Source organism: Euprymna scolopes, chromosome 15, assembly GCF_053919585.1.
Source record: "Euprymna scolopes isolate OS-2025 chromosome 15, ASM5391958v1, whole genome shotgun sequence".
NCBI lineage: Eukaryota > Metazoa > Mollusca > Cephalopoda > Sepiida > Sepiolidae > Euprymna > Euprymna scolopes.
In genome coordinates this window covers 53,218,346-53,234,047 of record NC_136496.1, presented here as the reverse complement: position 1 = coordinate 53,234,047, position 15,702 = coordinate 53,218,346, and the positions used below count along the sequence as shown (strand labels likewise).

The 15,702-nt window shown below is 31.1% G+C and overlaps 1 protein-coding gene across 1 annotated transcript in view; it reads right to left on the bottom strand.

The window, feature by feature from the left end:
• LOC145293827 (splicing factor 45-like) overlaps nucleotides 1–14,821 on the bottom strand; it is a 269,412-nt gene extending 254,591 nt beyond the window's left edge. Inside the window, exon 1 of the mRNA XM_080140477.1 lies at nucleotides 14,722–14,821. The gene's annotated coding sequence lies outside the window, so the exon portion shown is untranslated. The remainder of the gene's footprint in view (nucleotides 1–14,721) is intronic.
• Nucleotides 14,822–15,702: the final 881 nt, after the last annotated feature.

Below are 15,702 nucleotides of genomic sequence, written 5' to 3'. Positions count from 1 at the left end.
AAGTAAACCGATTTAAGCAATATAAGTAAACTGATTTAAGCAATATAAGTAAACCGATTTAAGCAATATAAGTAAAATGATTTAAGCAATATATGTAAACCGATTTTAGTAATATAAGTAAACCGATTTAAGCAATATATGTAAACTGATTTAAGCAAAATAACTGATTTAAGCAATATAACTGATTTAAACAATATAAGTAAACTGATTTAAGCAATATAAATAAACTTAGTTAAGCAATATAAGTAAACCGATTTAAGCAATATAAGTAAACTAATTTAAGCAATATAATTAAACCGAGTTAAGCAATATAAGTAAACTGATTTAAGCAATATATGTAAACTGATTTAAGCAATATAAGTAAACTGATTTAAGCAATATATGTAAACTGATTTAAGCAATATAAGTAAACTGATTTAAGCAATATATGTAAACCGATTTAAGCAATATAAGTAAATTGATTTAAGCAATACAAGTAAACCGATTTAAGCAATATAAGTAAAATGATTTAAGCAATATATGTAAACCGATTTAAGTAATATAAGTAAACCGATTTAAGCAATATATGTAAACTGATTTAAGCAATATAACTGATTTAAGCAATATAACTGATTTAAACAATATAAGTAAACTGATTTAAGCAATATAAATAAACTGAGTTAAGCAATATAAGTAAACCGATTGAAGCAATATAAGTAAACTGATTGAAGCAAAATAAGTAAACTGATTTAAGCAATATAAGTAAACCGATTTAAGCAATATATGTAAACTGATTTAAGCAATATAAGTAAACTGATTTAAGCAATATAAGTAAACTGATTTAAGCAATATATGTAAACCGATTTAAGCAATATATGTAGGCCTATAGCTTGAGGAAAGAATGAGTGAATATTCACTGTGAGAATTTGTTTGGAATAAGTATAACCGCCATTAAGAGAGGAAGGATCATGATAAGTTGACAGGTGGTGGGGTTGGGAATATATTCAGTTAGTCTAATTCATATTTAAGTTTTTTTTTTTTTTTTTTTTTCTTTTGTTTTTTTTAATATATGCATATTTGGACATGCAACAAGTCTGAATCTATACCAAGGTGGAAATGGTATTGAAATAAAGTTCTATTGTCTTCTAACTAAATACTTACACCAGGCAACGACAATTAATTCGGCCTGTTTATATATTCCCCTTACTTTATAATAAATGCTTTCAAATAATAAAACTAAGAATAAAAATGAAATATTTTATGATATTCTGCTCCAGATGAAATCTTGCATTATGATTAATTTTTAAATTTTAAATATTAGCATTAGCTGATTGATCTTTTGCACAATGAACTGACTTATTACATAGAAAAATGCAAGCATGAAAAGTAATATGATTAAGATTAAGCTTAGAAAAGTAAAAAGACTAGTTGTTAAAACAGGAAAAGAAAAGGACAAGATATTCTAGCAAAAAATATTATAAATTTATAACTTAAAATATTGCAGCATTAAAAATTTTTTTAAAATTCAATTTAACATTATATATAAATTATTAATGCTGCAATATTTTAAGTTATAAATTTATAACCGCCACTTCTTGAGTAAATGATTTTATGTAATTAAAGTATCATTGGTTCGGTGGTTTTCTGATAATACTCGGGTGGAAACAACAGTTCATATTCATTTACTTAGAAATCAGTTCATTTTATCGTCGCATAATTTAGGACGCTGATACCATACATACATGTACTGTTTAATTAAAAAAAAAAAAAAAAGAAATAGTTGCCGCAGCTTATTTTGAAAATGTTTTCATATAGAGGAAATATTGTTGGTTCGTAATTATTTTTTTAGAACCATACCATATCACTGTTAAATCAAAGGAAAAGGTGCCGCCGCTTTTTGTATAAATGTTTTCATGTAATGAAAGTATTGTTGGTTCGGTGGTTTTCTGTTAATACTTGGGTGAAGACCACAGCTTATATTTGTTTCTTTAGTGATTAATTCATTTTATCTTCACATAATTTAGGATGCTGAAACCGTACATGATATTGTAAAGCTGTGACAAAATTTTTATATTATACCAATATGTAAATAATGTTAAGCTAAATAATACAAAATGGTATAATTTACAATGCTGAAACCAAAGAAACTGTGCAAACTTAATTGTACCAAATGTACGATTATTTATTTGTGTAACTTAAAAGTAAATGTTATGGTAAGTTTTTGTAAAGATTAGTCCGTAACATCGCGGAAAAGTGATGATTGAAAATTATAATTGATTTAAAACAATCCATGCCGATAATGTGTGTGCCGTAAAAGATGAGGGTATACTAAAGTTATGAATATGTGTGTGGTAGAATTTTTTATTTAGTTTAATAATAAGTAATGTTTCATGTAAATTGGGTGGCCATATTGAATAAGGTTTGACGTGATCGCTTTTTTTTTATGAATGTGTGCATTCCGGAATAATAGAATTTTATGGTCTTAGCCAATAAGATTAGCCGAATTGTCAATGGGGGAAAATCATTATTTTTAAATAGTGAAGTGTAAATGTAGTTGTATGTGTATGAGTGTTAATAAGGGTGTAAAGGCAATATAGTTATAATGTTTAAATAATTACCCAGTGGTGATGGGAGGACTTTTATCTTATAGAGGAAAATACAGACTATTTCGTCTATAGGTGTTGGTAGCTGTGATGATGTCGTAAGGTAGGATTTATTATAATGAATAAATGTGTATGTAACGACATTCAAAAGTTACATAAGATGGTGGGTAATAGTTTAGACATAATTTGTATGTGGCATTTGTTATTGCAAATCTATCGTAATTTGGTCCAGAGGGGAATTTCTGCAATCATTTTATTATATAGTAGATTAATTTTTTATATTTAATTTATATATATATATATATATTTTTAATTTGTCAAGTTTTTCAGTGTGTTCAAATGTAATTGCCTAAAAAAGGGAGAATTACATATTTTGGGTGGCGACAACTTAGCAAAAGGTGTTAATCTATAATAATACCAAAAACATTTTGCAATATATTCATTTTTAAACAGTTTTAATATTAGATTGCAGTTTCTTGTACATAAAATACATTACAATTCAACTTTAAATTCTGTAATTTTTTTTAATGGATACATGTGGAATTTGTATGATATTGCAGTATATTTATGTGCATTTACTGCAGATTACTTGGAAACCATAAATTTCTGGAGAATTTCAGTGCCATATACAGATTTCTTGCACAAAAGTACATTTATACAGCCATTCTAATTGTTTTATCTTGTGTTTTAACAAAGATATAGAATTTTTACTGAAAAGTAGTGTAAAAAATATGACAAAACGCATATGGTATTAAAGAGGGAAAAATATTCAAATCAGTGAGGCACAAAAATAGACATAACTTCCTTATTTTTGGTCAGATTTTTAAAATTAAAAAAGATTCTTTCATAAATCATCAAGCTCTTTTTATGTCTGCCATATGTATGAAAGCAGTTTCAAGTTTTTCATGTGTACTGCTACTAAAATACACAGGAGTCACCCATGGCCATCCTCGAACTCATGTTTCAAGACAGACATCTAAACAGACACCAAAAATGGTTGTATACAAAGCTGTCATGCTCTCGACACATCTCTACACCTCAGAGACTTGGATGACATACTGCCGATACCTCAAGACACTGGAGAAGTTTTACTAACGCTGCCTGCAGAGCATTTTGAACATCTGGGGTTACTATCGCACCAACCTCAGTGTCCTCCAGAAGGCCAACATCACCAGCATCAAAGCCATTGTCATTAGAAACCAGCTGAGGTGGTCGGGTACAGCAAAATCACATTGACACACCGATTCTTACCAGATCACCAAAGTTAAGCAACGTTGAGCCTGGCCAGTACCAGATAGGTGACCATTTAGGAAGGCTAGGCGATGTATGCAATTTCTGGGAAGGTTAGGCATGGGGCCAGCACCCTCACCCCGAAAAAAAGAAATCCTCGCTACAAAAGCATCTACAAAGTTGTGGATGGCCTATGCCCCTCCAGGAGCTAAAGGCTATGGATGGATGAGGTGGTCAGGTTAGATCATCAGGATATCGGATTCCTGGTTGCCAAAGCAACTCTTCTATGAGCAATTAAAAGAAGGAAAGCACACTCAAAGAGACCAAAAGAAGTGATACAAAGATCTTTTGAAAGCAAATTTAAAGTGTGGCATCAATACATATACATGGAAGATCCAGGCTAAGGATAGGTAAACCTGGAGGCATATAATTGCCAAAGGCATGGCCACCTAACATGCGAACCACAAGAAGAAGAGAAACAGCAGGAGGGAGAGAGAATACTCTCAAGCCAATCCTCCAATTGGAAATGGAACTACCTGCCCTCACTGTGAAAGGCAGTTCAAGGCCAGAATCAGCCTTGTCAGCTACATCCGCACATACCAAAATCTAGAACGGAACAACCATTCTCACCGTTGAGTCACCAAGAAAGAAGCATGTATTCGGAAAGACTTCCAAAACTACCATTGCATCTCCAAATTGTTTTGTTGTTAAACCAGGTGCAGAAGTTACCATTAAAAATGGATTTTTTATTCCCCTAAAGGATGGTGATTGTCTGCTTACCTTCACGCATAAATATATTATATATACTTTCATTGGTTATTTATATTAATAAATATATTATCTCTGGTTTTAATACTAGTCCATTCATCTTGAGTTTTATACTCGAATATGCTGAACAATTCACTTATGATAGAGCTTCTACTGTTGAATTCTTATGCTTCCGTAATTTCTCAAAGGAAATGAATGTTTTTTTAGATTTTTGCAAAGACCAAGGCGGTTCCTCTCAAAAAAAAAAAAAAAAAAAAAAAATCCCTACTCTCTCTGGAAATTTTAGCTCTATTCTTAACCTTAACAATGTTTTGAGATCTATCGCACCAGTTGTACTTACTGTATCTCATTACTGATGCTCAGGTTGTTTTATCTTAGGTTCTAAACGGAAAATCATCTAAGGGCAATAAAACTGTATTAAGAACATTCAAAAAAAAATGGTGGAGTTGAAGAATGAGTTTAACATTCCAATCCTTTACAAATATGTTCCTGTATCCAAGAATCCTGCAGACCTACTTACTCAGGACTCTACATTGCAAGTGAAACAGTCGCATTTGCAAGTGATTTTTTAAAGTGGTGATTAGAAATAATGAAACGCTTATCTTTTAGCGATTGTATTTCTTTCACTGACAGTCTTCCAAAGCTAACTACTAAGAGAAAAATATCTTTTCAACTTTTTTTTTAAATAAAATGAAGTCAAATTATTTAAACAATAAAAGTTTAATGTAACAATATACTCTTTTTTTATGAAGGCTGTTTAAAAAAATATCTGCAGAAATTAGAATGTTTATACCTTCAAGTATCAACATAAAATTTGTTGTATATTTAGAATTACACTTATTAAAAAAATACAAAAAAACTTTATGTACATAAACGTCACAGAACAAAGATGTCATATTCCAAAAAATCACGTGGGTTTGGCCAGTAACTTCTCTATTTGGCTAGTAAACGAAAATATTTAGTTGTCAAAGGTCCACTAAAGATAAATTTGTCTATAGAACCCTGTTACTCAATATATTTCCTATACTAAGTTCTGCCAATCTCATGAGTCTACGGCTCTGATTGGGTAAAGTGGTATTGAATTGTCGGCTGCCACTCTTCCATGTCTTAATGGCACTAATAAGAGAATTATCTCATGTTTGTATACAGATGATACCTCATGACATAAGCCTTTAGAGATATGTAACTTTTCATCATTAACTTAGCTGATTAACATTTTAAAGAAAGTTTTGGAATTCATTCAATAAACTGACACCTCCAAAAAGACTGAATTGTTACTACTGATAAATATGCAAAGAGAAGAGTTCTCAGAGAAGCAGTCAATATTTTAAATAAAACATCTGTAAAAAATGTGCCAAGAGTCGTTAGTCTTGGTTTATTCTTCCATGAAGAAGGTTTGATTTGATCTATGGATGGTATTCAGGGTTCGAATATCCATCCTTATCAAGTGAAACATCCAGCCTTATTGGGAAAGCATCATCATCTGACAAAACTAGTAATTAATGAAGGACATTTGAGTTGTTGACCAAGTTGAGGTTAATGAGGTTCTGGTTTCCCCAAGTAAGACAGTCTATAAAGGCTGTAATCCAACCTTGTCCTGTATGTAAAAGGATAAATTCTTTACCCTTTGAGGCACCAACAGTTGTGTGTGCACAGTTCATTTTGTTCATCCCTTCTTGCAAGTTGGGGTAGATTTTACTGGTCATTAATGTTCATGGAGATGAATCAAAAATGTCCATTTTGTTGTTTAATTGTACAAGTTTCCAAACAGTTTACTTGGAGTTGTTGCCCAATATGGATATGTGGTCATTTTTGCTGGCATTTATTTGGTGTTCCTACACATGTTTATTTGGATAATGCCAGGACTTTCTTGGCCACAGGAATAGTATTATTGGAAGTACTTGTTTCCAATGAATTATTGGAAGTACTTGTTTCCAATGAATTATTGGAAGTACTTGTTTCCAATGAATTATTGGAAGTACTTGTTTCCAATGAATTATTGGAAGTACTTGTTTCCAATGAATTATTGGAAGTACTTGTTTCCAATGAATTATTGGAAGTACTTGTTTCCAATGAATTATTGGAAGTACTTGTTTCCAATGAATTATTGGAAGTACTTGTTTCCAATGAATTATTGGAAGTACTTGTTTCCAATGAATTATTGGAAGTACTTGTTTCCAATGAATTATTGGAAGTACTTGTTTCCAATGAATTATTGGAAGTACTTGTTTCCAATGAATTATTGGAAGTACTTGTTTCCAATGAATTATTGGAAGTACTTGTTTCCAATGAATTATTGGAAGTACTTGTTTCCAATGAATTATTGGAAGTACTTGTTTCCAATGAATTCAATGAAAACTTCAGATCAATGTCTGTTACTCAGATCACCATCCCTCTTTATTCCACCTGGCATTGGGGTGCATGGGAATGAATAATCCAGACGGTTAAAGTGTTTTAACAAGTTAATAGGAATAAAGAAATTAGAATTTTGATTTCCTAACAATCATTTCGGATGTTGAGAAATCATTAACGACATACCACTCACTTATATTGCTTCGTCTGACAATAGTCTAGATATTCTGACTGCATTTATCACTAAGAAACTATGAGGCTGATTACTTGTCTCAATCCTCCAAATAGGATTAAATTATTGAAATCTCTTCCATTACGGGAGAACTTTGTGGAGAAATTCCGTAAAAACTGGCAAAATGATTATCTTCTTTCCTTGAGAGAAAAGGAAAGAAATATGTCATTGTACTAGAAAAATATCAGTCACTGATGTTTTGCTGAAGTCACCAAACTGGAGCACGCCATTCTGGAGTTTTGGTAGAGGTCTTCATCTCATTTGCAGGAAAGACAGACAAGTTTGTTCTGGTTGTATATTAAGGAATAGTTGTTAAAAAATCCATTCCCTAAAGCATTTGTATACCTGAGACATTAGGGAAGTTTCTTCTGCAGACCATGTAGAGACTGATTATGAAGAAGAGGGTAATCTTATTTCTGCTCCATTTGTGCTATCAGAAATGATAATTCTCCCCAATGATATGTTGTGATGAATGCAGCAGATGGTACCTCTTTGACTGTGTGAGAGTCTCTGAAGAAAAGACTTGTGAAGATTGGCTTTGTCCAGATCATCAGGCTCAAGTCTCTTCTCATGCTAATGTTAATATATAAAACACTCCTAATAAAGCTTCTCTTGTCATATTTAGGGTAAAAGGAAGATATACCTTGACAATTAAAAAGTAATTAACTCTTTCATTCTCATAAAACCTTGAGGTTTTTCTTTTTTTTTTTTTTTACATAGGCTCACCACTTATCAAGGCCAAGAGGCCACTCGAGGATAAGGGTTAAAGAGTCTACAGGAGAAATTGGACAATATAGTAACTGTTAGTAATGGAGATTCGGTAAATCTGTTAACTTATATTGAACTGCTCATCAAAAACTTGTTTACGTTAGACTTGAAGACAACCATATTGTAGTCAGCTGGAAAACGGAAGACAATTCCACAGGCGTGCAGTTCTAAGAAAGAAGCTTTGCTCATGGAATCTACGTTTAGGTTTAGGCACAGATAAAGAGTGGGAGAAATTAGTGATAGTGTTTTCTGCTAGAAGGGTTTTTCTTCTGAAAGTTTGGCGAGGGGGGACCATAGAATGGAGCTCAGCCGAGCACTTGCCATGAAAATATCGTTAAAGCAGAGACAAACTCGCAACATCTCTTCTGTGAGAAAGAGGTTGCAGGGAACAGAAAAGGACATTCCCTACAAGTCTACGAAGTCTATTTTGAACTCTATCAAGGGAGGATAAGTCCTTTCTAGCAGCTCCTTCCCAGATGTGGCAACAGTACTCCATCCTTGGACATCCTTGGCTCTTACATAGATAGAGAATTGCATCAGCAGTGAGATATCTACTGGATCGATAGAAGGATCCGACCATTTTTCCAGAGGCTTTGGCAACGGATTTAATGTATGTGTTCCATTTAAGATCAGGAGTAAAAGTCAAGCCCAGAAGCTTGTCAAAACATGACGCCTCCCCAAGACGAGAGCCATCCATTTCAATTGATGCCAGATGAGGATCAGAACGTTGATGATGTAAAGATAAAAGTTTGGTTTTAGATGCATTAAAAGTAACTTTCCCCATTGTACCACTTGCTCAAGATCAGAGGAGAGAGAATCAGAGAGAACTTGGTCGTTTACTGTCTTAGATGTGCTACCATAGATAGTAGTGTCATCAGCATAGATGTCTACGAATGATGTAAGGATGTGATTTGGAAGATCATTAATATAGATCAAGAAGAGAGTTGGGCCCAAGATGGACCCCTAAGGGACTCAAGCATTAATACTAAGAGCTTCTGATTTCTGCCCATCAACTACTGTTATGAACCTATCAGAGAGATATGATTTAATATAGCAATATGCATGAAAAAATTTAAATGGCTTAAAATATTTCAATATTGGTATATATAGAAAGAGCTTGATAAGCTAAGAAAGAATCTTTTTAAATTTTTTAAATCCAATTAAAATCAAGGAAGTTATGACTATTTTTATTCTCTGCGTGGTTGGATATTTTCACCTCTTTAAGACCATATGCATTTTGTTACATTTTTTACCACTACTTTTTCAGTAAAAATGCTATATCTTCATTAAAACACAAGACTAAGCAATGAAATTTGCCATATAAGTGTATTTTTGTGCAAGGAATCTGAATATGCTACTGAAACTCCAGAAATGAATGGTTTCCAAATAATCTGCAGTAAATGCACATAAATATGCTGCAATTGCTTAAAAATGCCATGTATTCATTAAAAGAAAAGTTAGAGAACTCAAAGTTTAGTTGTAATGCATTTTATGTGCCAAAAACTGAAATCGAAATCTAGGATTGGTTAAAAATGAATATATTGCAATATTTCTTTGGTATTATTGTAGATTAATACCTTCTGCTACCCCTCCCCCATCTGACCACCTCTCCAAAATATGTGATTCTACCTTTATAGATAATTGCATGTGAACAACTTGAAAAACTTTAAAAGATAAACAAAAATTATTTTATAATTTTATGTAAAATGATTTCCCATTTTGAATCATTCGAGCGTTTTAAGGCAGTTACCCCCCCCTTTTTCCTATGATAGATAAATCCTGGGTGTTTTTTTGTTTGTTTGTTTTCTAAAAGGCGATTATGCATGGTTTTAAGAGGGTCTTTGTGCAATTATGAGAAGGTGGGGAGGTTACCACTTTGACTTTGGGTTAATGATAGGGCTAAGGAAAATTATGTGTGAACATCCTGAAGACTTGATAGAAACAAAATAAAAACAATTTTAGAATTTAGAATGGGGGTTGGTTTCACATAAATGTAAAATAATTCACCATTTCAAGACGATCCTAGCATTTTAGGACAGTTGACCAACTTATTTTGTTATGGGAGATTAATCATGTGCACTTTCTTTAAATGTTTTTATGGGTTTTTTTACGCTAATATGAGCTCACAGAGGAAGTTTGTTTAGTGGGGAGCTCTGCCACTTAGTGTGATTAGACATAGAATTAAGTGAGTTTGTTTTTTGTTTTTTTTTAAGAGGGTGTTTGATACCCATTGTGAAACTTTACAAGAATTATGACAAACAGACAAAAATAAATGTTATTTAAAAAAGTGACGTCCCTCTAACAGAAAACATGATGCTTGGAAAAATATCATGTATCTAAATTCTATTTAAATATAAAAAAAGAAACAAGTTTTTGCTAAAGCTGACAAATTGTTAAAAATTTTGAATTAATGTTATTTTGATTTTTAATTACATTTCATATCTTTTCCTACCTTTTTATTTTTTAACTGAGCACCTCCTACAAATATTTAAATATTGATTATTTTTTTAATTTTATTTTTAATAATCGGGTAAATTAGTTTCCATTTGATAATAATTCACTGAAAACATTTTTTAAGGGACGAAAATTAGAAGTGTGCGTACCATTCGTACACGTGAACCAAAACAATGATAGTTCATATTTTCACTTGTTAAAATATTTTAAAATTTAATAATACCTAATTTTAAAAAATATTTGTATGCTTGATAACAAAATAAGCTTTAACTAAACATGTAAGAATTTTTATTTATAACCAAATTTTCAATTAAAAAAAATCGATTTGAAATAAAAATAAACAACAAAAACAAAACGTCTGTTTACACCATGTTATCACTGCTGCTGCTACTATCACTAATACTACAGAAGTCTTGATTCAAATTCATAACGATTTTTTCGGATATTATGTTTTTAAATTGCTACATACCACTGGAGAAAACACTGTTCAATCATCTTTTTAACAAATAAACATAATAAGATTGTTTATTTAATAGTGAGTGTCCGAAGAAAATTTTTTTCAAAATTTTCAATACTCATCATTTTGAAATCTTTTTTTTAACACAACAAAAAAAACGAGTTGTCAAATGAATTTCGGACACTCGAAATTATTAAAAATGACATCTCTTTTGGCTAATTTCCAAATTTCATTAAAAAAATTCTTCACAGAAACATGGTACGAATGTTTAGAAATTATTATAAAATCTTACCGAAAATGCCGTTTTATGATGTTCACATTTTTATCACTTTATTTGCTCTAAAACTCTAAAAATATATAATGTATGTTATTATTTACTAATTCATTTGAAAGTATATTCATTTCTGAACAAAACGGTGGTATTTTGAAGACTTAAAGTGCTTTGGTTTTTAAAATATGACTATTTTAGCAGAAACCCCTTGAAATCTGTGATTATCCAAAGCGTTTTAACGGCCATGTGTTTTGCTATTTAATAATATAATAAAGCAATCAATTATTCATCGTTATAAAAGTTGTAAAATTATTCTTGATTGTAAAAATAAAAAATGCTTAACATTACTTCTATAAAACATGTATTGTTTGCTCTAGTAGCATCACATAAAGTTAAAATATTAATGACAATAAAAAAACCTTTTAAGGAATAAATTTAGCTTGTAGAATTGACAGATGGAGGGATATTTTCTTGTTAGAAAAAGAAATGAATATTCATTATTTTTTGCTTCTTTTTGGGGAAAGTGTTGAAATTTGCATTGCCTGAAATACTTCTACTATTGCATTTAGGGAGTTACCTTTGAGCGTTTTTTCCTTTGTAAACAAATCCATTCCTTAAAGCATTTAATCATGTGTGGCATACCAAAGGGCACCAAATCAGTTCCAGTTTGAATTTTGATATGAAAGGAAGTGTTTTTCATGTCTGTATAAAAACTAATGGGAAAACCCTTTCCGGCCCATTCATCCACAGAAACTTATTCATAGAACTCATAATTTCTGTGGTTAATCTCCTAAAATAGAATCCTGAATTATGAGTTTGGGAACCTTAGAAGAAGAAAGAATCAATCACAGCATTTCATTGTGACCTTTATTGAATTTTTCAACTTTCTTGCGATAGGATTAATTGTGAATCTAACAAGACTTAACTTCCTAACCTGCCTCAGTCAGAAAGGATTACTAGAGATCAACTATCAGGTCGGAGCATGCAAAAGACGCAGTGTTTTCTGCAAACAGAACTGAACCAAAGAAAATATTCAAAATGCAAATTTCATGTTTTTAGAGTCTTTTACTTCTGTAGAAGAATGTCTACATCAATTGCACGTGTCGAAATAATTTTTACGGCTAAGGTTGACATTTTCTTTTTACAAAGGAGTTATTACTTATCAAGGTCGAGAGATCACTCGAAGATAAGGGTTAATGAGTGCATGGTAATCAATGGGACAATATCATAATAATCGTTAGGTGTGGAAATTAGGTAAATTGGATTACTTAAGAGGACATCTCATAAACAACTTGTTCATGTTGGACTTGAAGACAACCATATTTTAGTCAGCTGGAAAGCAGGAAAATGGAAGAGAGTTCCACAGGCAGGCAGTTCTAAGAAAGAAGCTTTGTTCATAGAATCTACATTTAGGTTTAGGCACAGATAAAGAGTGGGGGAAATTATTGATAGTGGTTTCAGCTAGACAAGTGTTTTTCATGAAAGTCGGGCAAGGGAGGACCATACATTGGAACTCAGACGAATACTTGCCATGAATATAACAATAAAGCAGAGACAGGCTTGCAACATTTCTTCTATGGGAAAGAAGTTGCAGGAAAGAGAAAAGGGGCATCTCCCCACTAGTTATGAAGTATTAAATTTGTGCGCAATTAAAAACTTATTTTCTTCCAATTTATTAAAAGTCGTTTGCTTCGGTTTTTATTGGCTAAGCGCATTTGTTATCGCTTTTTATTGGATGATAAACTTGATCAACGGGGGCAGGCAGGTAAGTATTTTTTGACGGACCGTCTTTTTAAAAATCTACCAAAAATCAGGTAATTATCCAATCAATACGAAATTTTCAGCGATTATTAAGAGAAGAATGAACTTTATAACAGTGTACTTATTTTTCATAAACGATATTTATATATATATATATATATATATTTTTATTTTTTTTTTTGCTTACAACCCCCCCCCCCCCTTGTTTTGAGGGGGTTCCAAATATGCTTAAAATAATCATCTGAAACTGAACAAAACATATTGTGTTGTTGTAAGGGACGGGATTATAGATTAAAAAAAAAAAAAAAAACTTGTTTGTATACCTTATTTTGACGTCTGAATATCAGAACTTCGATTGTTTAATTATCCCGCTTTTGAGTTTTGAAGTGTGAAATTCGGTGAATATGTTAAGTAAAATAATTAATTTAAGTTAAGCAAAAAAAAAAAAAAAAATTTAATATTTATACGAAAAAAGCCATTTTAAAATCTTTGATAAATAAATTAACAAATTTTTTTTAGCGAGCCGAATAATGCATGACCATTATTAAACAGGCCATATGCTTTGAAGAATCGATACAAAAAAAAAAGAAAATTCGATAAATATTGTGCCCTTTGTGTTAAAAATATCATCATTTTTTCGATCCCGTTTGAAAACGTTTGCCGCCTTTCGACTACGGTGGACCAAACGCGCTGAAATAATTTTTTTTTATTCTGTTTTAAATTGCCCCCCACCATTTTGGGGAGCCTGGCCCCCCACGCACATACACATTAAAAACCAAATTCATACAAATGGTCACCCATCTGGTATTGGCCAGCCTCAGCGTTAATAATACATTGAAGTTTTCGTCACTAAAAAATAAGTTTTTTTTGGCCTGTTTGGTCTTCCATAGTTTGCTTTTTATCAACTACAAACGTAAACATTGTCGATCTAGACTCTAGATCGACGCGAAGTAACTGGTTGCCTATATGAATAAGTGGAATTATTTGAAATCCAGGTACTTATATTATAATATTTTTGCATATTCTCATAGAAAATGATCCTATATCTTAGTTAGACAACAAATAAATAAATTAATTATTTCAAAAACCTTTTTTTAAAAATATTTATGTACGTTTTTTGTGCAAGACAAAAAATGTCAATTGTTAACTTTTGGGGAAAATTTAACATTTAAAATTTAATTAAAAATAGTAGAAAAAGTTTTACATTATTCTGTTTTCTATATGATAAAATTCAGGGTTTTATCTTTCTGGGAAAAAAAAGTTACTCAGAAATAATGGATTTTAATAAATGTAATTTCGTTTTAAAAAACAACAACTTGATTTTTCGACGATTTTTGGCGGTGTCTGGGTCGACAACTCGTCTCAGTCGCCTCATGGCACTGTCATGCAGAAATGCCCAAATAAATGTTACCAAAGGCAGGAGAAGTCATTCTTCTACCTAAATAGATGAATTTGCGTTTAAATTATTTTATGTGTTTATTTACTTTGAAGCAAAATCAAGCTGGTTGCAAAACGAAAAAAAAAAAATGGCGATTTCAGTTAGACCCTTGATAATCACTCAAAAATCGTAAATTAAACAAAATACTGGTAGAAACTCATCTATTGGATGGGTTTCTGCCAGTATTTTGAAATACTATCAATAGTGCAAAAATGTAATATTCTAGCAGTATTTTGTTTTGTGTTTATAAGCAGGAAATGTAAAACCGAATTAAATATAGTTTTGTAGAGACATAAAAAAATAACCACAAATGCAATAAAACAAAAGACGATAGATTCTATCTTTAAAACGCTGAATTAAGATTTGAATGAAGACATAAGAATAGTAAAAGAAATAAAGAACACTTACGGTGATGTTATTAAAATATACACAAGGAGTACACCGGAAAAAACCGGAAGTTGGTACCAAAAAAAAAAAAAATTGTTACGGAGCAAATATTTGAAATAGAAATAGATTTTACAATATAATAATTTTATTTATTTGTCAATATCAAATCTATGTAGATGAATACATTTTTGGTGGAGTTTAAATTTCGCTTGTGATTGTTTACAAACAATTTCTGCGAAGCAGTCGTTTACACGGTGCAGACTCTAAAAAGTTCCTTCGTTTTAAAATGTTTTTGTATTGCAAGTTTTTTCTTATAAGAAATGAGATTTTTTTAAAGTATTATAACGAAAATATATTTTACTTTGCAATTTATTTTACTACAAGTCAAGAGTAAAATGAAACGAGGTGTTTTTTTTTGTGTCTAATTGAAAATTTAAAACGAAGGAAAAATTTTTTGTACTAATGCAGAGAGTGATCCGCTAGGTGTATCAGAATTTTTGTAGGAATTTTTGACACCCCTAACACGAAACTGCGAATAAAATATAAAAAAAAACTCGTAATTTCTCTTTTAAAAGTGGGTTGTTTATTTTCTTTATGGATTATACTTCCAAAATCAGCTATTATAGTAAAAAGTAATAGAAAATTTTTTTATTTAAAAAAAAAAACTAATGAAATTAATTGAATTTTACGAGCTCAGTATTTTTTAATTTTTAAACTTAAAAAATCTATCAAAATTTTTCTATTGATTCTATTTTTACGATATTTTCAGGGTCAATATGAAATTTTATGGGTTTTTTTAATTCACGCCCCCCCCCATTTTGAAATGTCTATTAAAAAGTAAATAATTAATTTACTCACCAAAGTTTTATATATCACAAATTGAAGATAACAGATCAATAAATAATATATTCAAATTTAAAAGAAAACGTAGTGTTTTTTTTTAGAAACCACGTTGTTGTTTTTTTTATGAAACCTTAGTCATTGCTCCTTTAATTGAAAAAA